The sequence below is a fragment of the Hemitrygon akajei genome, chromosome 23 (assembly GCF_048418815.1).
Source record: "Hemitrygon akajei chromosome 23, sHemAka1.3, whole genome shotgun sequence".
Classification (NCBI taxonomy): domain Eukaryota; kingdom Metazoa; phylum Chordata; class Chondrichthyes; order Myliobatiformes; family Dasyatidae; genus Hemitrygon; species Hemitrygon akajei.
The window spans coordinates 16,472,100-16,494,927 of record NC_133146.1 but is presented as its reverse complement, the minus strand read 5'-3'; positions in this window follow the sequence as shown (position 1 = coordinate 16,494,927).

The window sequence follows — 22,828 nt, the reverse complement described above, 5'->3', positions numbered from 1 at the left end:
AGCCAGGGCAGAAGTGGCTTATACGAGGGACATAACTTTAAGGTGATTGGAGGAAAATATAGAGGGGGATGTTAAAGCTATTTTTTTTTACATAGGAGGTGATGAGTGCATGGAACGTACTATTGGGGGTGAATGTAGAGACTGATACACAAGGGACATTTCAGGGACTGTCAGATAGGAACATGGTTGAAAGCAAAAAATGAGGGATATGTGGGAGGGAAGGATTAGATTGATCTTGGAGTAGGTTAAAAGGTCTGCACAACGTCGTGGGCCAAGTGATTGTATTGTATATGCTGTTCTATGTTCTTAGCACTGCTCTTTCACTGTAGCTTTTGCACTTTATGTTATTGTTTTCCCTTGTACTACGTCAATGCACTGTGTAATGAATTGATCTGTATGACCATTATACAAGATAAGCTTTCCACTGTGCATGGAACGATAATAAACCAAATTCCAATTCCATTTCTTGTGCTCTTTATCACAGCCGTTCCTTCAAGTCTTTGAGGTCATACACACAGTGGCCACTTTATTAGGTACGCTTGTTATTGCAAATATCTGAGCAGCCAATCATGTGGTAGCAACGCAATACATAACAGAACGCGAGCATTATCGGGAGGTTCGGCTGTTGTTCAGACTAGATCTAGGCCTCATATGGAGCCAGTGATCATTAATGGAGAATGTGTGGAGCAGGTTAAGACCTACAAGTATCTGGGAGTACAGTTGGACGAGAAGCTAGACTGGACTGCCAACACAGATGCCTTGTGCAGGAAGGCACAGAGTCGACTGTACTTCCTTAGAAGGTTGGCGTCATTCAATGTCTGCAGTGAGATGCTGAAGATGTTCTATAGGTCAGTTGTTGAGAGCGCCCTCTTCTTTGTGGTGGCGTGTTGGGGAGGAAGCATTAAGAAGAAGGACGCCTCACGTCTTAATAAGCTGATAAGGAAGGCGGGCTCTGTCGTGGGCAAAGTACTGGAGAGTTTAACATCGGTAGCTGAGCGAAGGGCGCTGAGTAGGCTACGGTCAATTATGGAAAACCCTGAACATCCTCTACATAGCACCATCCAGAGACAGAGAAGCAGTTTCAGCGACAGGTTACTGTCGATGCAATGCTCCTCAGACAGGATGAAAAGGTCAATACTCCCCAATGCCATTAGGCTTTACAATTCAACTGCCAGGACTTAAGAACTTTTTTTAAAGCTATTATTAATGCTTTTTGAGTTAGTGATTTAGATGCATATCATATTATTACTGAGTTAAGTATTGTATGTAATGAGTTTTTGCTACAACAAGTGTATGGGACATTGGAAAAAATGTTGAATTTCCCCATGGGGATGAATAAAGTATCTATCTATCTATCTATCTGTATTGGAAAGAAATGTAAATCTGCGTGACTTTGACCATGGAATGGTTGTTGACAGCAGATGGGGTTGGGTTGGTTTGGGTACCTCAGCATACTCTGATCTCCTGGGATTTTCACGCCTAGCAGTCTCCAGAATTTACAGAGAATGGTGCGCAAAGCAAAAAATAAATCCAGTGAGTGGTGGTTCTGTGGGCAAAAACGGCTTGTTACTGAGGAGAATGGCCAGATGGGTTGGAGCTGCCAGGAAGGCAACAGTAACTCAAATGACCGTGCATGATAACAATGGTGTGCAGAAGAGCATCTCTGAACACACAGCACAGTGAGCATCGAAGTGGACGGGCTACAGCAGCAGAAGATCACAAACAGACACTCAGTGGCCACTCTGTTGGGTACAGGAGGTATCTAATAAAATGGCACTGAGTGGTAAGCATTGGTTCCCCACATCAGCCAACATCTGGCATACACAGCTGCGCAGTATTCCCCGGAAAACTTTTACCCACAAGTTTCTGGAGTGGGACTTGAACCCACGACTTTCTGACTGAGAAAGTGCAACCCATTGAGCCATGAAGAGAGTGGCCAAGGAAATACAATGTGACTAAAACATTTAGGAATGCTCAGCTACTGGAAAGGTTAATTACATGGGATTTAGTCTTTATTTAAGTATAACATTGGGTGTCTTATATCATTCCCAAAGAATTACTAGGACAACGGAATAATTGCAGAGTTCTCCACAGTGGTTGAAGAGATTACCAGAATTCATAATTGTAATTAGGAGGATTTCTTCATGTCCTAATGAAGCAGTTGCTACCAGCTGTGATTAATTCCATCAAGGTTTAGTGAAATATGAACATGTGCAGAAAGGAAGGTAGAAAATCAAACTGCAACTCAAGCACATGCAAAGATTGACTCTCCATAAGACCATGAAAGTATAAGGCATAGAAGCAGAATTAGGCCAATTGGCCCATTGAGTCTGCTCCATCATTCCATCATGGCTGAATTATTATCTGTCTCAATCCCATTCTCCTGAAACCTTTGACACCCTTACTAATCAAGAACCTATCAACCTCCGCTTTAAATATACCCAATGACTTGGCCTCCAGAGCTATCTGTGGCAATGAATTCCACAGTCTTACCACCCTCTAGCTAAAGAACTTCTTCCTCATCTCTGTTCTAAAGTGACGTCCTTCTATTCTGAGGCTGTGCCCTCTGGTCCTAGACTCTCCCACTATAAGAAACATTCTCTCCAGGTCCACTCTATCCAGGCCTTTCAATATTTGATAAGTTTCAATTAGATCTCCTTGCATTCTTATAAACTTCAGTGAGTACAGGCCCGGAACTATCAAGTGCACCCAGGTGACAGCTGTTAAAGCAGCTGTTCCTGTGTTTACTTACTGAAGTCATACGTTGCTTAGAAGAGGCAGGTTGGCAGCATGATAACGTAGTGGCTTGTGTAATGTTTTACAGCATCTGTTATAAGATCAGAGTTCACTTCCTGCTGCTGTCCATAAGGCGTTTGTATGCAATCCCTTGACCCTGTTGGTTCCCTCCAGATTCTCCGGTGTCCTCCCCTATTCCAAACACGTATGGGTTAGGGTTAGTAAGCTGCGGGCGTGCTATGTTGGCACTGGAAGCATGACGACACTTGTGGGCTGCTCAGCTGATTTGATTTGACACGAAAAATGTGTAGTTCGATGTACACGTGACAAATAATATCTTTAACAACTAATATCTTTAAATCTTATAAGTGTCAAGTCTTAGAAACTGGAGAGGGAAGCAGGAGAGCATACAAAAGATCTGCTGGAAGAATTCAATTCAGGCACCACGTGTGGAGGGAAATAGTTAAAGTTTTTTGCTGTGACCCCTCGTCAGGACCGGAAGGGAAGAGGACAGACGCCAGGATAAAAGAGTGGGGGGGAGGGGGAAGGAAAAGGTGCTGGCAGGTAGTAGATGGGTCCAGGTGAGGGGGGACGGTAGGTGGGTGGGACAGGAGAGGGAGAAAGAGAATGATGTGAGAAGCTGGGAGGTGAATGGTGGCAGAAGCGAAGGGTTGAAGAAGAAAGAATCAGACTGGAGAGGACAGTGGATCATGGAGGGGGGAACCAAAGGGAGGAAGGTGTGGGTGATGGGCAGCTCGTGATGGGGGAGAGGAAGGGCTAATGGAGGCAGAGGATGGCGGGAGTGGGAGAACAGAGGGCAGTGGTTGCTAGAAGTTAGAGAAATAGATGTTGATGCCATTGGGTTGGAGATTGCCGAGATGGAATAGGAGGTGTTGTTCCTCTAATCCGTGTCTCGCCTCAGCTTGATGGTAGAGGAGGGCATGGACAGATAATTTTGCGTGGGAATGGCAAGTCAAGTTCAAATCATCTCACAAAAGACCCCTATGAATTTGTACAGATGTCCAGCAGAGAGCATTGTGATCACCACCACCTGACATGGAGTCCCCAAGAAGCAGCAAAGGGTTGGAGACCCCATCATGGGCACCACCACCCCCCACACCGACTTCTCAAAAGGTGGTATCCATCATTAAAGACCCTCACCATCTTCTCATTACTACCATCAGGGGGGAGGTGCACAAATCTGAAGACACACACTCAACATTTCAGGAACAGCTTTTCCCCGTCCAACACCAGATTGCTGAACAGTCCAGGAGCCCATGAACACTTCATTATTTTGTTCTCTTTTTGCACTACTAGTTTATTATTTTAATATTTCTTACTGTTAACTTATAGTAATGTTTTATGTATTGCACCGTACCGCTGGTACAAAGCAACAAATTTCACAACATGAGCCAGTGATAATAACCTGGATTCAGATTCTGAACAAGATTCAGTGTTGAGATTACAACCAGAGCGACCATGACGGTGGGACAGGTTTGAAGGGCCGAGTGGCCTAGGCCGGCTTGTAATTCATATGTTTATACAGTCAGCAAAGGCCAGATTTCGAGCTTCCTGTAATCCTGTTCCCGCAGAATGCATTTGAATACACTCTGAATGACAACAGCTTGTGATGAGATAACACTGTTACATAACATCCTCAAACGTCGCTGAGTATGTCACAGCAGCACTTTCAACTAAAACCTGGCACCAAGCAATGTTGGGAGGTATCTGGGGAAGGGATCCAGAACAGGCTCCCTGGCCCACCATGCCTGCACTGACCACATCATCCATCTGACTAATCTCATCTGTTTGCAGGATGAAGGACCTGAGATGGGCCAGCTTGCTCCCACCCCCAATTGTCCTGTCATCTCTGAGACCCTTCAGTTGTTTCAGAGTCTCTCTGATTCTATCTCCTTGTGAGCATCCACCCTCAGAAACAATCCCCCCCTCCAACCCTTCTCTCGCTGCCCAAGACAGAGTCTGCAGCCTTTCCCAACATCATTCCAAACCGAGCAGTGGGAATTGGGGAGTCAGCCTGGCTTCTTCTCCCTTCTCTCCTGAGGAACCGAGGGGTGTTGACCACTTTCCGTGGGTACACGGTGCAGGGAGCAGACAGTCTGGGCTACGCCTGGCGTTAACAGCTCCCCCAATTCAAGCAGGAACAATACCTCGATTAGAGTGGAAGTCAAGAAGGCGTACGTACGGCAATGAGACCGTTGTGTCCTAGAGAAATGAAGAAAACATGTCAGTGTCCTGCTGCTCACAGTGAGATTGCACTCAGCACGAGCAAAGTAACCTGCCGATGGCTTCAATGAACAACAAATACATTTATATAGACGCAAGAGATTCTGCAGATGCTGGAAATCCACACAAACAAACTCAAACGTACTTCCCTTCCCCTCACTTGCCCATCACATCCCTCTGGTCATTCCTCATTCTCTTTCCCCCATGGTCCACACTCCTCTCCTATCAGATTCCTTCTCCTTCAGCCCTTCACCTCTTCCATCAATCGCCTCCTAGCCGACCTATGTCAGGATGCTGTTTATTGACTATAGCTCAGCATCTAACACCATCATTCCTACAGTTCTAAGCAAAGAGTTTCAGAGCCTAGGCCTCTGTATCTCCCTCTGCAACTGGATCCTCGACTTCCTAACTGGAGCACCGCAATCGGTGCAGATTGGAAATGACATCTCCACCATGCTGACAAAACAACACTGGTGCATCTCAGCAATGTGTGCTTGGCCCACTGCTCTGCTCTCTCTACACCCATCACTGTATGGCTCGGCACAGCTCACGTGCCATCTATAAATTTGCTGATGATACAACCATTGTCGGCAGAATTTCAAAAGGTGACAAGAAGGCGTACAGGAGCAAGATATCCCAGCTAGTTGAATGGTGTCACAGCAACAACCTTGCACTCAATGTTAGTAAGACCAAAGAGCTGATTGTGGACTTCAGAAAGGGTAAGATGAAGAAACACACACCAGTCCTCATAGTGGGATGAGTGAGCAATTTCAATTTCCTGGGTGTCAATATCTCTGAGGATCTAACCTGGAGCCAACATATCAATGCAGCTACAAATAAGGCACGAGAGCGGCTATATTTCATTAGGAGTTTGAGGAGATTCACAACACTTGCACATTTCTACAGACGTACTGTGGAGAGCGTTCTTACTGACTATATCACCGTCTCATATTGGGAGCAGGTGAGCTACCGCACAGGATCAAAGTAAGCTGCAGAGAGTTGCAAAATTAGTCAGCTCCATCACGGCCACTAGCCTCCATAGTTTCGAGGACATCTTCAAGGAGTGGACTGAACAGTGGTAACTGGGCAGGTAAAAGGGAAGACCCCAGTCACCCAGTTCTCATTGCTACCATCAGGAAGGAGGTACAGAAGCCTGAAGGCACCCACTCAATGATTCAGGAACACCTTCTTCCCCTCTGCCATCATGAACACCACTTCATTACTTTTTTAAAAGTTTATTTTTGCACTACTTACTTAATTTAACTATTTTAATGTAATTCACAGTTTTCTTTTTCTATTATTATGTACTGCTTTGTACTGGTGCCATAAAGTCAACAAATTTCACGACATATGCTGGTGATATTAAACCTGATTTGGAATCTCACTTTGACTCCCCTCCCACATCCACCCACCAGTATTTCCACCCACCTGATCTCTCCTATCATCTTCCAGCTTGTACTCCTTCCCCTTCCCCACCTTCTTATTCTGGGTTCTTCCCCCTTCCTTTCCAATCCCGATGAAGGGTCTTGGCCCGAACCATCGACTGATAGAAGCTGCCTAGCTTGCTTGACTTCCTCCAGCATTTTATGTTTGTTCCTTTACATTCATACAGCACCTGTACACTAGACAGGGCTGGGGTTTGGATGCAGAAAATTGGACATACGTCACAAAGTTTGTCAAGGCATTTTTTCTTAAAATTAGAGTAAAAATTTATACAATTACACAATGGTGGTGTTCAAGACAGACACAATTAAGGTATTTAGTAATGCTGAGATATGGACATTGTGTAGGCAGAAAGGATTAGTTTGGTTAAGCATTTAATTAGTAGTATAATTAGTTTGACACAACTTTGTGGCTCAGAGGTTCTGTTCCTGCGATCTATGTTTTAATACCTGAGAGAAAATAAAGACATGGGAGGTGGCCCCGATGTAGAGTTGTTCTGAAGCCCACCTCCGTGCTGGTAGAGGGTAGGCACTAGGACAGCAGAGAGTTACACTGAACTCTGACCAATGCACAGCATCAAAGTCAGGGTGAGGCCTCTCCTGCAGTGTTGGGCAGCCGGGTGAGATCAGCACACACAAAACGTGCTTTTCTCAAATGGCACAGAGATCATCAAAAGTCACGGGCATTAGCAACAGCGATGAAATCATAAAGAAAGCACACCAATGACTCTGTTTGGAGTTTGAAGGGATTTGATGTGTCACAAAGGACTCTAACAGATTTCAATGGATGTGCAGTGGAGGGCATTCTGACTGGTTGCATTGCAGCCTGGTATGGAGGCTCCAAGAGGTTGCAGATGGATGTAGACACAGCCAGCTCCATCTCACGTACAACCCTCCTCACCATCGACTCTCAGCATCCAGGACATGCTGTCTTCTCATTGGTGCCAACAGAGAGGAGGTTGAGGAGCCTTGAAGACTCAATGATTCAGAAACAGCTTCTTCCCCTTTACCATCAGATTTCTAAATGGCCCATGAACACCACGTCATTATTGTCTCGTCCATCGTGTTGCCTTTAAACTCTCCCACCCCAGTCTTAAGCGCATGACCTCTGGTGTTTGATATTTCTACCCTGTGGAAAAAATTTTGACTGTCTACCCTACCAATGGCTCTCATAATTTTGAAAACCTCCATCAGGTCTCCCCTTAGTCTTTGATGCTCTACGAGTGCAACCCAAGTTTTCCTTATAGCTCCTGCCCTCTAATTCAGCAACATGCTGGTGATCATCTCCATATTCTTCTCACAGAGTGACCAGGACTGAACGCTATGTTTTAGGAATAGATTCTTCCCCTCCACCATCAGATTTCAGCATGGTCCATTAGCACCACCTCACTGGTTTGCTCTCCTTTGGTACCGTTTATTTATATTTTATATCATTCTTAAAGTAATTTTTTATGTATTGCCCAGTACTCTGCTGTAAAACAACAATTTCACGCCATATGTCAGTGATAATAAACCTGATTCTGATTTTGATTTAAAGCTACAAATGTCGGCTGACTGGAGTTTTCCATGTGCAGCTTTAATTCCTTGCTCTTGTACTCAACACCTCTACCAGGCCATGCACCATTCTGACCACCTTATCTGCCTGCCTTTCGGTGAACTATGGACCTGAACCCCTAGCTCCCTCTGTACCTCAATGATATTAGGAATCTTTCCACTAACTATACCTTCTCCTTTCATATGACCTCCCAGTATGCAAACCTCGCACTTGTCTGGATTAAACTTCATCTGCCACTTCCCTGCCCATATCTGTAACAGGTCTATATCCTGCCTTTGTCTTTGATTGTTCTTTACACTGTCCACTGTCAAACATCTTTGTTGTGTCTGTGCACAACTACATATCAATTAAGTAAAAGCACGTACACGGGAGATGGCTTTAACTGGTGTATTCACATTGCAGAGAGAGAGAGGGAGAGAGTGAATAGTGTGCATGCACAGACATCAGATCAATAACCTGCGCTAAGTGGGGGTACCATTGCTCTAAAAGAAATAGATCCATACATTACACTTCCTCCTCCTTTAGATTAATGCAACATAAAACTGTATATGTACAAAACATTCAATTTCCCTTTCATTAACCAATATTCCAAAGAAACATGCTTTCACAATAACAGTCTATAACTAACTCCAGAGTCCTAATGGTTCAGTCTTTTGGGTGGCGCACTGTTTCTTTCAGGGTAGTGCCTCTAGACCTGTGGAGTGGCACCAGGTTTGGCAGATATCTTGTCAATGACCCCATCCTCGTCACCAATTTGTTGTGTCTGTGTACAACTACATATCAATTAAATAAAATCACAAATGCGTGAGATGTCTTTAAATGGAGTATTCACATTGCAATGAGAGCGAGAACAATGTGCATGCATAGACAACAGCACATGTGCAGACAACAGATCGATATGTAGTGCTAAGTGGGAGGCATGGCACTAAAAGAAATAGATCCATACATTACAAACTTAGCAATGGTTTATTGCTCCTAACATTGTCCTGTCCAGTCAGGGGTTGGACATGTGAGACTGGTGCTAACTTGGCAGAGGAGAGGCAGCAATGTCTTTATCACCTCAAGGACACGGCACCCATCTTATGTAAAGTAAATTCCCTCAAAAAGCAAGCAGGAATGTTCAGACAACATTTCTTGTAAGTGATGTTGAACGTTAAAATCAGGCCAGACCAATAGGGAGGATTCTCTTGTTCTTGTTGGGGAAGACTATGGCACCTTTAGTCACTTTCAGAGACGGCAGATGAGGTCTCAGTTCGAAATGTCACTCAAGGGATAAATGCCACGGTTGTACAATGTTTGAGCCTAGAGTTCGAGTCCTGGTGTTCGGTGATCAGAGGCTCTTGTGGTCAATGATGAGGATTGAGGTTTGAGTGTTGAATTGCAAGTCAAGGAGTTGAGGCCTGTTGACTGGAACCCTGGGTCTGCGAATCTCTGGGCATGGCCGGGTCTGTATCAGACCGATGGAGGTCAGAGACCAAAGAAGACGGCTAGAGGACTTTATATGAGGGTGTGTGGGAGGGAGGAAAGGGTCTTGTTTTGCTGTTGTTGTTTCGTTGCTTGTTGTGTTCTAATGTGTTGTGTTTGTGTGTTGTTCTGTCGAGTATTGTGGGCATGCTATGTTAGCACGGGAATGTGTGGCAACACTTTCAGGCTGCCTTCATCCCATCCTTGGTTATGTTGGTTGTTGGTGTAAATGATGCATTTCACTTTATGTTTCAATGTATATGTGATAAATAAACTTGAATTTTGAACCTTGCGGTGGTACACTGGCTCAGATTAGACACTCAGGTTCTTGAGGGACACTTAAACCTGCCAACGTTAGAGTCTGCGATCTGCTAGATTGGCACCCGATCTGTCACCCGAAGTGTTCTCTCACTCCGCCGCCAGCACAGGCTGGCTGCAGCGTGCACCTCTACAAATTCACCGCCGTTACCCACCCAGGCTACTCCCATCGCACCTCACTGAGTGACCTCTGTGGGTGGGACCGTAACGTAGTGGTTAGTGTAACACTTCCCAATGCCAGCGGTAGTTCAATTCCCACCACTGTCTGTAAGGATTTGTACTTCCTCCCTGTGACTGTGTGGATTTCCCCCACATGCTCCAGTTTCCTCCCACTGTTGCGGAGAACAGGTGAGCCCAGACACAGGACACTGACACGGAGGTAGAGTAATCTGAAGAGTGTTTATGAATGGTTGCAGGGAAGGCTGGGGAGTGAGGATTAGGCTGAGGAAAGCAGAGGAGTGAGCGAAGCTTGACCGGGGATCGAACCCAGGTCGCTGCGGAGAGAGCGTGGCGTTTAACCACGGAGCCAGCGCAGAGTGTAGGCGGGCGGCAGGACGAGGCAGAGCAGGGATACGGACAGGGTGTGAGCGTGGCTGGAGGAGAACGGCGGGCAGGAGGATGAACGGGAAGGCAGGCAGCAGGCAATGCTCCCGTTAACATGGAGAGACAGAGTTAACACAGGCAAGCAACAGCGCGGAAACAAAACTTTGAATACGCACTTCTAAGCGGCCTAGGACGTGAGCTGCCACACTGGCTGAAGCGACGATCTGGCGATGAGTGGATGGAAAGCCGGGGTATTTATGCTGCAGGTTAGATGAGATTCAGGTGCATCGCAATCAGAGGAGCAGGAGAAACACGGGGAAAAGGGAATTAGGAGAACATGAAGGATAAATGGGAGGGACGGCTCGGACTGTGACACTCACATTCCAAGGATGTTGGGGTTAGTAAGTTGTGGGCATGCTGTGTTGGTGTCACAAGCATGGCGACACTTGCGGGCTGCCCCCAGCATGGCCTCGGGCTGTGTTGGTCGTTGATGCAAATGACAAATTCCACCCTATGTTTTGATATTTCAATGTGTGCATGTCAAATAAAGCTAATCTTTCTTCCTTCTTTCTAGTTCCAATTAGTTTGCCTTAAGTGATGGCTGTGTACCTCAGAGATCAGAACCGGAGCCATTCTCAGGATACATGGCCTGTCATGTGGGGACTGAGTTGAGGAGAGAAGTCTTCACTCAGAGTGTGGTGCACCTCTGGAGTTCTCTAACTCGAGTTTATTTGAGGAGGCGCATGTCTGGATTTGGAGAGCAGATGTACATGAAACCCACAGGGAATCTAATGATTGAAGAACATGCTTGAGAGGTTATATGACTGACAACTGCTCCTATTTCCTGTCCTATTTTTAACTAACAGTTTGTTTGACATAAAGGAAGTAATTGTTATTTAGATTTGCATCAATCAGAATATTTTAAACTGATTGAAGTAGAAATTCATTCCCACCGTTCTGAAATGAAATGAGCGGTTGGTGTAATGGGACTGGCACAGGCTGCAGTACTTTGCCACAGTTCCAGGAGTCTGGGCAACTGTCCAGGAATTTGATCTTTTCCTCTTTCCTTATCCCTGGTATGTTTCATTCCACGTAAAAAAAAAACACCTGTCTTACAAAGATCAAAGTTCAAAATAAACCTGTTATCTAGGTACGAATATGTCACCATATTCCACACCGAGATTAATTTTCTTGCAGTAGAACAAAGAAATACAATGGGAATCAGTGAAAAACGACAAAGACTGACAGACAACCAACGTGCAAAAGAAGACAAGTTGTGCAAATACAAAAATACAGTGACGGAACAGGGAAATTTAACTGGCGTGAGATTTTCAGTCTCATCAGTGTGAGTAATGATGAATTTTGGAGACACAAGAAGCTTCAGATGCTGGAATCTGGAGCCACGCAAAACGTGCTCAAAGAACTCGGGGTTGAGGTCGCATCAGAGGGGAAATAGACACAGTGGACATTTCAGACCAAGAAATTATTCTCATTGTGACTGACTGAATCCTATAACCCCACAAACCTTGCTATTGATTCAGGAACCACTGTGGTCTGGGAAAACTGCTGCTAGGCTACTAGGTCAATAGGATTATTGACACTGAGGCAGACGTTCAAAACCTGCCCAGAGGAATTTTCGGACAAAGATGAGAAAATCTGTAGATGTTGGAACTCCGAACAACACGCACAAAAAGCTGGAGGAACTCAGCAGGTCAGGCAGCATCTATGGCACCAGTCTTGGCCTGACACGTTTACTCTTTTCCATAGATGCTGCCCGACCTGCTGAGTTCCTCCAGCATTTTGTGTGTGTTGCTCAGAGGAGTTTTAGGGTAAGTTAGTTAAACATTAGATCAATAATTTTCTGTACAATATTCTTAAATAGTTGCTTGGAATGAATGGGTGATGCTGCTGCCTCAGGCTTGGTGCAGACGACCCAGGGTCATAATCTCAGAATAAGGGGATGGTCATTCAGAGAAGTGAACTGGAATCAGAATCAGGTTTATTATCACTGATATATGTTGTGAGATTTGTTGTTTTGCAGCAACCATACAGAGCAATTGGTGACAATTACTATATGTTGCAATAAAAAATAAATAGAACAAAATAGTGGGGTAGAGTTCATGGACCATTCAGAAACCTGGACGGGAAGAAGCTGTTCGTAAGGTGGTGGGTGTGTGTCTTTGGGCTCCTATACCCCCCTGCTCAGGGCAGTAATAAGAAGAGGGCATGGCCGGAGTAGTGAGGGTCCTTCTTGATAGATGCCAGTTTCTGGAGGGAACAACTTTTGAAGATCCCCTTGACGCCGGGGAGGCTCACGTCCGTGTTGGAACCGGCTGAGCTTACAACTTCTGCAGCTTTTTCCTACCTTGTCCATTGGGTGCCTCCACTTGACGCAGTCGCCTTGAATCCGCTCCTTGGAACGCCTGTAGGAATTTGCCAGAGAATTAGCAAATTTCCTCAAACTCGTAGTTCGAAGTTCAAATTAAAATTATCATCAAAATACGTATGCAACCCCGAGACCCATTTTCTTGTGGGCATACTCAATAAATCGATAGTAGAGTAGTGCCATAATAGAATCAGTGTAAGATCGCACCAACTTGGGTGTTCAACCAGTGTGCAAAAGTCAAATACAAAAAGAAAGAAATAATAACAATAAATAAATAAGCAATATATGTTGAGAACATGAGTTGAAGAGTCCTTGAAAGTGAGAACATTTTAATGATGAAGTGAATTTGAGTGAACTTTTCCCCTTTGGTTCAAGAGCTTGGTGATCGAGGGGTAATAACTGCTCCTGAATCTGGTGGTGTGGGTCCTGAGGCTCCTGTACCTTCTTCCTAATGGAAGTAGCGAGAAGAGAGCATGGCTTGGGTGGTGGGGGTCCCCGATGTTGCTTTCCTCTGACAACGTTTCGTGTCAATGTGCCATTGGTGGGGAGGCCTTTACCCATGATAGACTGGTCCATATCCACCTCCTTACAGATATATAGCCACTGGTAAACTTCTGCCAAAGTCTGGCGTACCTTTGATCTGTCTGCCAACAGGCCTATAGAGGCCTAGTCACCATGTGTACTGAAGACAGAGATTTTTGGATGTTAGCGGAATCAAGGGAGACTGGTGCTGAGATCAATGATCAGTACTAGACAGTAAGGGGCTGAATGGCCTACTTCTGATTCTGATGTTCTAACACTAACTGCATTTCCTGCCCTCACTGAGATCTCTGTACAAAATCCTATCCAAAATCATGAGGGTTTTGATAGGATGAGTGCACTCAGTCTTCTCCCCTGGGTTCGTGAATCGAAACCTAGAGAGCATAGATTTAAGGTGGGAGGGGAAAGGTTTAACGGGAACTCGAGGAGCAATGTTGTTGCACAAAGGAAGGTATCTACAGTATGTGGAATGAGCTGCCAGATGATGTGGTCGAGACAGGTACAGCAACAAGTTTTAAAATACAGTTGGGCACAAAGATGGATCAGAGGGATTCCTAACATGGGGTTCACTGACTTCTTGGTTAATGGTAGGAGGCCATGGCATAAAGAAAGGTTGGGGACCCCTAGTTTAGAGGGATATTGGCCAAACACCCACCAGGCAGTAAATACACAAGTCTGCAAGCAGGCTCAAAGACAGCTCCTACCCTGCTGTTATGAGACTATTGAATTGTTAAATCAGTACGGTGGACCCTTGACCTCACAATCTACCTCACTGTGGCCTTTGCACGTCACTGTCTACACACACTGCCCTTTCTCCGTGAGTTCACTCTGCACTCTGTTATTGCTTTTCCCTTGTAGCTCCTCAATGCACTGATCTGATGAAATAATCTGTGTGGTTCAAGATTCGAGGTTGAGAATTATTTATCACAAGTCTCTCGAAACAAGCCCACAAAATGCTGGAGCAGCCCACAAGTGTCGCCACACATGCTGGTGCCCACAATGCATACAGAACAAAGTTTCACACTCTATCTTGCTGCACGAGGCAGTAATAAACCAACTTGAATGGGGCTGTCTTGGATAGGACCCTTTTGGTCAGACCGACTGAAGGGCCTGTCTCTGTTCTGTATGACTCTGTGGCTCTGTCAGCTCTTTGACTGCGTCACCGCTGGAAAGCAGGGTGAGGGTATACTCTGCCCTCTCAGGTCAGGCCGACTGAACGCTGCCCCATCTCAGAGCCTCCTGCTGGCTGTGGCATCAAGAGTGCCCCTGGTACCCAGGTGTCACGTTTTCCTGCAGGTTTGCCATGGAGCGATACAGCGCAGGAACAGACCATTCGGCCCCCTGAGTCCATGCTGACCACCCATTCAGATTAATTTATTTATCACATGTACACCAAAACATAGGGTGAAATCTGTCACACACACAAAATGCTGGCAGAACGCGGCAGGCCAGGCAGCATCTATAGGAAGAAGCACTGTCGACGTTTCGGGCCGAGACCTTTTGTTAGGACTAACTGAAAGGAAAGATAGTAAGAGATTTGGAAGTGGGGGAGGGAATCTGAAATGATAGGAGAAGAACACCTACATTTCGCTGAACACCTACGCTCTGTCCGCCAGAGAAAGCAGGATCTCCCAGTGGCCACACATTTTAATTCCACGTCCCATTCCCATTCTGATATGTCTATCCATGGCCTCCTCTACTGTCAAGCTGAAGCCACACTCAGGTTGGAGGAACAATACCTTATATACCGGCTGGGTAGCCTCCAACCTGATGGCATGAACATTAATTTCTCTAACTTCTGTTAATGCCCCTCCTCCCCTTCTTACCCCATCCCTGATTTATTTATTTCTCCCCTCCCTTTTTTTCTCTCTCTGCCCATCACTCTGCCTATTCTCCATCTCCCTCTGGTGCTCCCCTCCATCTTTCTTTCTCCCTAGGCCTCCTGTCCCATGATCCTTTCCCTTCTCCAGCTCTGTATCCCTTTTGCCAATCACCTTTCCAGCTCTTAGCTTCACCCCGCCCCCTCCGGTCTTCTCCTATCATTTTGGATTTCCCCCCCCTCCTCCTCCTACTTTCAAATCTCTTACTATCTCTTCTTTCGGTCACGACGAAGGGTCTCGGCCCGAAACGTTGACAGTGCTTCTCCCTATAGATGCTGCCTGGCCTGCTGCGTTCCACCAGCATTTTGTGTGTTGCTTGAATTTCCAGCGTCTGCAGATTTCCTTGTGTTAGTGAAATGTGTCACTTGCATCGACAGCCATCGTAACCTAATGATGAGACGGGGGCAGCTGATGATTTTCATTCAACAAGGACTGATTTACACTGACCCATTTTACTCTCCCATATTCCCATTAACCAGGGATAATTTAGAAGTGACCTATTAACCTACCAACCAAGGAAACCGGGGCACTCAAAGGAACCCATGCATTGATGCACAGGGCAAACGTGCAAACTCCACACAGACAGCACCCGAGGCCAGGATCGAGCCAGGGTCTCTGGTGCCGCGAAGGAAAAGGCTCTACCCGCTGAGCTATTCGTCTGTACACAAACTTTCCTGTCTGTCACATCCTGACAGTCCAAATCTCACGAGCTGATGTTCCAATCATACACCAAGCATTTAATGTTTAGGGCTGGTTTTGTGGAATTTTTAGACAGTCCCTTAGGGAAAGCACTGTATCAAAAATTGCAATTAAGCTTATCTGTAGGAAAGTGAAAATTATAATGGTCAGAACTCATTTGCATACAAAAATGAGCTTAGTAGCAATTACATTTCCTTGACGAATTAAAAAAAAAGGAAGAGTGCTATTTACATTAATACCCAATCAAGCAAAAATATGACACAACTTGCATTTAGGAATAACAAGTTTTGGAGCTCCAAGCAGAAATTAATAACGTAGCAGTTGTGAAAGCAGAGGAGCTGGCTGCGCTCTACACCGTGGCAATAAACCCAGGTTCTCAGGTGTAGTGGAAGTACCGAGAATAAAATTTAATAATATGATTTTAATTTAAAGTTAATAATCACCCAGAAACTCATCTCCAATTCCTTCCAGGTGTAGTCAATCTGAAAACAAGTTTGAGGTGTAGAAGGTATAGACGTCATAAAATATGTTCGTTGGATACTAATTGGAGTTAGTGTGGTTCTGGTTTGTATTCCGAGGGCAGAGTGACTCATCAATAGATAGAACACAACATTACAGCTCAACACACACCCTTTGGTCCACAATGTGCCCATCTTCCTTTTTTTGTCTTGTTTTGTCTGGTGGGTTTGGAGCTCCTTTCCGGGGAACGCGCTAAGACGGTAGCGCGATATTAATACGCAGCAGCCTCTCCGGACTCTGGATTGGGGATTGCCAAACGTTATGTGGATTTTCTGGTGTAGTCTGTCTTGTCGTGTGCTTTTGTGATGTCATTCTGAAAGAACGTTGTCTCATTTTTTAACTGCATTGTGTTTGTGGTTTCTAAATGACAATGAACTGAAATTCAATTCAATTCAATTCTACTCCAAGATCAATCTAACCCTTCCCACCTACATAAGCCAGTGCACTGAGGTAAACAATAACAGAACGCAGAAGGAGGTGTAAAAGCTACAGAGAAAGCGCAGTGCTAAGAACACAGAACAGTACAGCACACCACAGGCCATTTGGCCCACAATGCTGTGTCGGCCTTGTAACCTACTCGGAGGTTAATCTAACCCTTCCCTCCCACATGGCCCTCCATTTTTCTCTCATCCATGTCTCTTTCTAAAAGGTTTTTAAATGTCCCTCATGTATTTGCCTCTACCACCACCCCAGCAGGACGTTCCATGCACCCACCACTCTGTGTAAAGAACTTACCGCTGACATTTCCCTCACTCCTGTACTTTCCTCCAATCGTCTTAAAATTATGCCCCTTTGTATTAGCCATTTCTGTTCTTGGAAAAAGTCTCTGACTATCCACTATTTCTATGCCTCTCATTATTTTATACACCTTTATCAGGTCTCCTCTCATCCTCCTTCACTGCGAAGAGGAAAGTCCTAGCTCGCACAACCTACTGTCATAATGCATGCCCTCTAGACCAGACATCGTCCTGGCAAATCTCCTCTGCACCCTCTCTAAAGCTTCCACATCCTGGTTGGATTGAGTTGTTCCCCAACCTTGGCGATGTACTTGCAAACGTTTCGTCACCACACGAAGAGACATGACAAATGAGCTTCCGTAAGGACAATCAATCAGCTCGTAAAGGCCAAGCTTTTGTAGGACACGTGTAAATTGACAAGATCGGAGAACAACTCGACCCATCCATTGACCACTCAAGCTGCACATTTTCTGAATTATTTCTTCCACATCTTTCCTATAATGAGGAGACCAGGACTGAACGCAATATTCCAAGTGTGAGTTCAAATCCCACTGCGGAATTTAAATTTAATTAATTGAATAATCTGGTTTAAAAATCATCTGGGCTGGTAACCACAAAGCAACATAGGCAGGATTAGAAGCTGGAATTAGCTCCTCAGCCCTTGAGCCTGTCCTGTCATCCAACATAATTATGTTTCGATTATAATCTCAGTCTGAAGATAACCATCCGGTTCAAACTCCATACAGCCTTTGATAACGTATAACCCCAGGTGTGAAGAAGGGTCTAGGGGCAAGGGTTAGATTGTAATTGGAGTACTGTGACAAGTTCTGGTCACCACACTTTCACAAGGGTATGATGTTCTCTGAGGGAGTGCAGAGGCAACATGCCCAAAGATGAGGTTGGGGCAATATATCCACGGGTTAGAAAGGCTGGTGGTAAGTTCCCGTGGACCATGTGGGTTCATTCCACTGTCCAAATGCCCACATGTATCAGTTGGTAGGTTAATTGGTCATTGTAAATTGTCCCAGGATTAGGCTAGGGTTAAACTGGAGTATCGCTGGGCAGCGTGGTTTTAAGGTCTGGAAGGGCCTTCTCCACGCTCCATGTCAATAAATCTAATGAGTTTGGAGAAGGAGAGCGTTGCTCCCAGTAGTTGATAGTCCGAGACCTCGTGGGAGCTGATTGAAGATGATGGAGAGGAGAGATGGTGAAGGTGAGGTGGTGCTACTTGCCGCGGTGAGCAGGTAAAACCTGCTTCTGATGAGGGTGGAGAAGCGACTTTGACAGATTAACACCAGAGAGGTTAGCACTGGAGCCTGCAAGGTCACATCTGTAGGGTGGAGAATTGGGACTCGGGAGACTGCTCTTCCACAACACTGACATAGGCTCAGTGGGTCACCTTGGCCCCTTCTGTGCTGTAATTGGAAGGCCTGACAGAATCTGTATCAGATTTATTATCACTGACTGATACGCTGCGAAATTTGTTGTTTTGCAACAGCAGTACAGTGCAAAAAATTACAAAAAAAAAAATAAATAGTGCAAAAAATGGAATAACAAGGTAGATTTTCAGAAATATGATGGCAGAGGGGAAGAAGCTGTCCCGAGATGTTGAGTCTTCAGAATCTTGCACCTCTTTGATGGCGGCGTAGGTTTTTGCAAATGAAAAGGCGTGAGGCGGAACAACTCATTTACACGGTTACAGACTTCACGTAATACATCATCACGTCAGACCAGCCTCTCAAAGTGAACCCTTCCTCGGTGTCAGTGGTTGTGAATTACAGTATGCACGTTTTTACCCATTACATCACCCTACACAGCTACACCCACCCCCAGAATTCACTAGGACCGGCGTTGAGAGCCCGTCTGGAGCTCGGACGAGCCGCCCGGGTCGGGTCCTGTGTTCCGTGGATGGCGGAACAGCAGGTGCCTCTGGCTCGTCCTGAGGTGTGTTGACACGCCTATGGTCACGTCGTGATGGCAGGGACATGGTCGCAGAATCCTCCAAATCTTGGTGGTCCAGTTTATGCTGATCATACATTTGGGTTGACTCCTCTCATCTATGGTGAAAGCCATTTCTCTCCACTCCAAAGCGGTGGAACGGGCCATCGTAAGCAGGCCTAAAGAGACAATGGTGCGCGTCATGGTGGGCGAAAGTAAACAACGTGGAAATCAGGCCAACAGGACCCCAAGGGGGCTGTGCGCTACGGTGGGACTAAAATCGCCGGAACCTCGTAATGGCTGTCCGTATACCTTCTCAACCATGGGCGATGGTAGCTCCTCTTCCGGAGCTGTTATGAACCCCAGCAGGACCCAGAGAAGACAATCGTGCCGGCACTCAGCCACCAGGGAAACTCTCAGAGCAGCCTTTAAGGAGCGGTGAATCCGCTTGCGTAGGACATTGGACCGCGGTTGATACGCCGGGGTGTGATGTCGCCTAACGCTGAGGTTCTGGGCCATCACAGACCAGAGGTCTGATATGAGCTGGGGACCGCGGTCAGAGGAAATATCAGGTGGGGTGCCGAACTGAGTAACCCAGGTGCTGATGAACGCCCGAGCCACATCTGTGGCCATCGTCAATGCCGGAGGGACAACCTCTGGCCACCTGGTGGTGTGGTCCACCATGGTAAGCAAGTACATGCAACTGCGGGAGTGGGGGGGGGGGGGGGAGCCAACAAAGTCCACTTTGACATGGTCAAACCGGCACTCAGGGACCTCAAAAGGTGCCAACGGCGACTGGATGCGATGGTTAATTCTTGCCCGCTGGCATTCCACACAAGCTGCAGTCCAATCACGCCCATCCTTTCTGAGGCTGTGCCAAGCAAACTTCCCTGCGCCCAGTTTCTCTGAGGCCTGCCAGCCACAGGAGAGGAAGCCCAGCTTCCCTGAGCTAAATACCAGCCAACTGCAGGGTCGTGACGGCTGCTCGGTAAGCGTAGACCTTTGGGTCAGTAACTTGGTCGGCTGCCATGCTGGCATGGATAAGCCGATGTGTACGGCCCCAACAGCTGGCCGTGACAGGCACCAGCCACAGCATTATCTTTCTCCTTGATATGTTGTGAACTTGGATATGTAGGCCAGGTGCTGTTGATGCTGTGCAGACCCCTCGCGTGCATGTGAAATGGCGACCCTCTAAAAGAAAATGAAAATGGTGGGCAGCTGGATAGAGATCGAGAAGCTCATTGTCAAATGTGTTATTCTTCCTTTCTGGGGGATGGAGCCGCGGGCCGGGGGAGGCAATCAGCGGCCACACGCCTTCCACCAGCTCTTTGGGCACAGCACCCACAGCATCGTCTAAGTAAGTTGCGCCAGTTGGAAAGATCTTGTTTGGTATCATCAAATGCCCTGGTCATGTCCGCTGACCAGTCAAGCATGTGATCAGGGGCACGGCCTTTAAAGCATAAGTTCAACAGCTCGTGGGATGAAGCGGTGATAGAAATTCACCAAAAAACTCCTGGAGTTTTTCAGTAGCGTGGCGTGGTGGGAAATCCAAAATAGCGGCTACTTTGACGGGAGGGGTTTTTCACCTTCTGCGGAGCTGTGATGGCCGAGAAAGCCAATGGTTGACAACTCAAACTGCCACCTAGCAGGGTTAATAATCAACATGAGTCAGCTTAAGCTCTCGAAAAGTTTGCAGAGATGAGATTCTTGTTCGATTTGGATACAGTGGTGGCGTGTATGTCATCCAGGTAAACAAAAAGGAAGTCCAAGACTTTTAATACTGAGTCCATCGGCTTTGGAGTCGGTGCTGTATCTTTCAGACCAGAAGCTCAAAGAGGCCGTCGGGGTTATCACAGCTGTTTTGGGAATGTCCTGCGAGCACACGGGCACCTGATGGTAGCATCTAACTAAGTTGACTTTGGAAAAAATTAACTTCCTAGCTAAACGTGAGGAAAAGTCTTGGAATCGTGGGACTGGGTAATGATTGGGGGTGAGGTGACCTAATTAAGGCACCGGTAATTGCCATGCGGGCAGCAAACACCAGTGGGCTTAGGGCCCATATGGAGGGGCGAAGCCCAGGGGCGACTCAACCGGCGTACAATGCCAAGTCTCTCCATGTCGGCAGGCTCAGCTTTTCCGGGTCCAGTCTACGCTTGTGGGAATGGTTCGGTGGGCCAGTTGTGGAACGGTGGTGCTCGACCCCATGTTTTCTGACGGTAGTGGAGAACGTGGGCTTGGTGAGGTTTGGGAGTTCGCCCAGCAGTCGAGTAAACTCACACGCGGTGGTGCATGCGCTTGACAGAGTCGTTGTGGGGAACTTACTGGGGGAGCAGGGTAACGACCCACAGTCCTCGACACCTACAAGTCGACAGTTCTAAAGATTGACTAATAGTCCTTGTGGACGCAGGGAACCTGCACCGAGTAGAACTCTAGCCACTTTCCCCAGGACAGAGTCCCATATGAGATGTCACCCACTGAAGTACGACGTCACCCGTCGTGTCCCGTAAGTCTGGATCCTGCTGCCGTTGGCCTCCAGCGAGGTTTCGTCGCTCTTTGCCTTCTCATCAATATGAGATGCTGGCAGCACACGCGCTTGAGGACCTGGGTCGCACAGGAAGTGTGGCCCATGAGAAGGTGTCCGTGATGAACAGTCGACGACCCTAGCAGCCATTTGCGCGATTTGTTTTGTTTTGTGTATTTGAGGAGGTGGGTGTACTGATGTTTTACTCTGAGCGGGTTCCATAGTTTTTTTTGTTTCATGGCTGCGTGCGGGAGGACGAATCTCAGAGTTGTATGCTGCATACCTGCTTTGATAATAAATGTCCTTTGAACCATTGAATCTTTGTGCTCTTGGGTATAGCAGTTGCCATACCAAATGGTGATACATCCCAATAGAACTCTCTGGTCCTGTAGATGTCATATATGGTTCTAAAGACAGCAAACAACCTCTTTCTGAGGTGCAATATTTCCACACACTGGGTGGTGAGTACATTGAACGAGCTGCCAGAGAAAGAGATAGAGGCAGGTACAGGAGGGCACAGAGCGACCACTCCCCGCTGAACATCGACGTCTCCTCGGTAGAGATCGTAAAGAGCACCAAATTTCTTGCTGTTCACCCGGCGGAGAATCTCACCTGGTCCCTCAACACCAGCTCCATAGAAAAGAAAGCCCAGCAGCGTCTCTACTTTCAGCAAAGGCTGAGGAAAGTTCATCTCCCACCCCCCATCCGCACCACATTCTACAGGGGTTGTATTGAGAGCATCCTGAGCAGCTGCATCACTGCCTGGTTCAGAAATTGCACCATCTCGGATCGCAAGACCCTGCAGCGGATAGTGAGGTCAGCTGAGAAGATCATCGGGGTCTTTCTTCCCGCCATTACGGACATTTACACTACATGCTGCATCCGCAAAGGAAACAGCATTATGAAGGACCCCACACACCCCTCATACAAACTCTTCTCCCTCCTGCCGTCTGGGAAAAGGCTCCGAAGCATTCGGGCTCTCACGACCAGACTATGTAACAATTTCTTCCCCCAAGCCATCAGACTCCTCAATACCCAGAGCCTGGACTGACACGTTACTGCCCTATTGTCTTGTTTATTATTTATTGTAATTCCTGCACTGTTTTGTGCACTTTATGCAGTCCTAGATAGGTCTATAGTCTAGTGTAGTTTTTTTCCTATGTTTTTTACGTAGTTCAGTCTAGTTTTTGTACTGTTTCATGGAACACCATGGTCCTGAAAAACGTTGTCTCATTTTTACTGTGTACTGTACCAGCTGTTATGGTCGAAATGATGATAAAAAGTGACTTGACTTGACTTGACTACA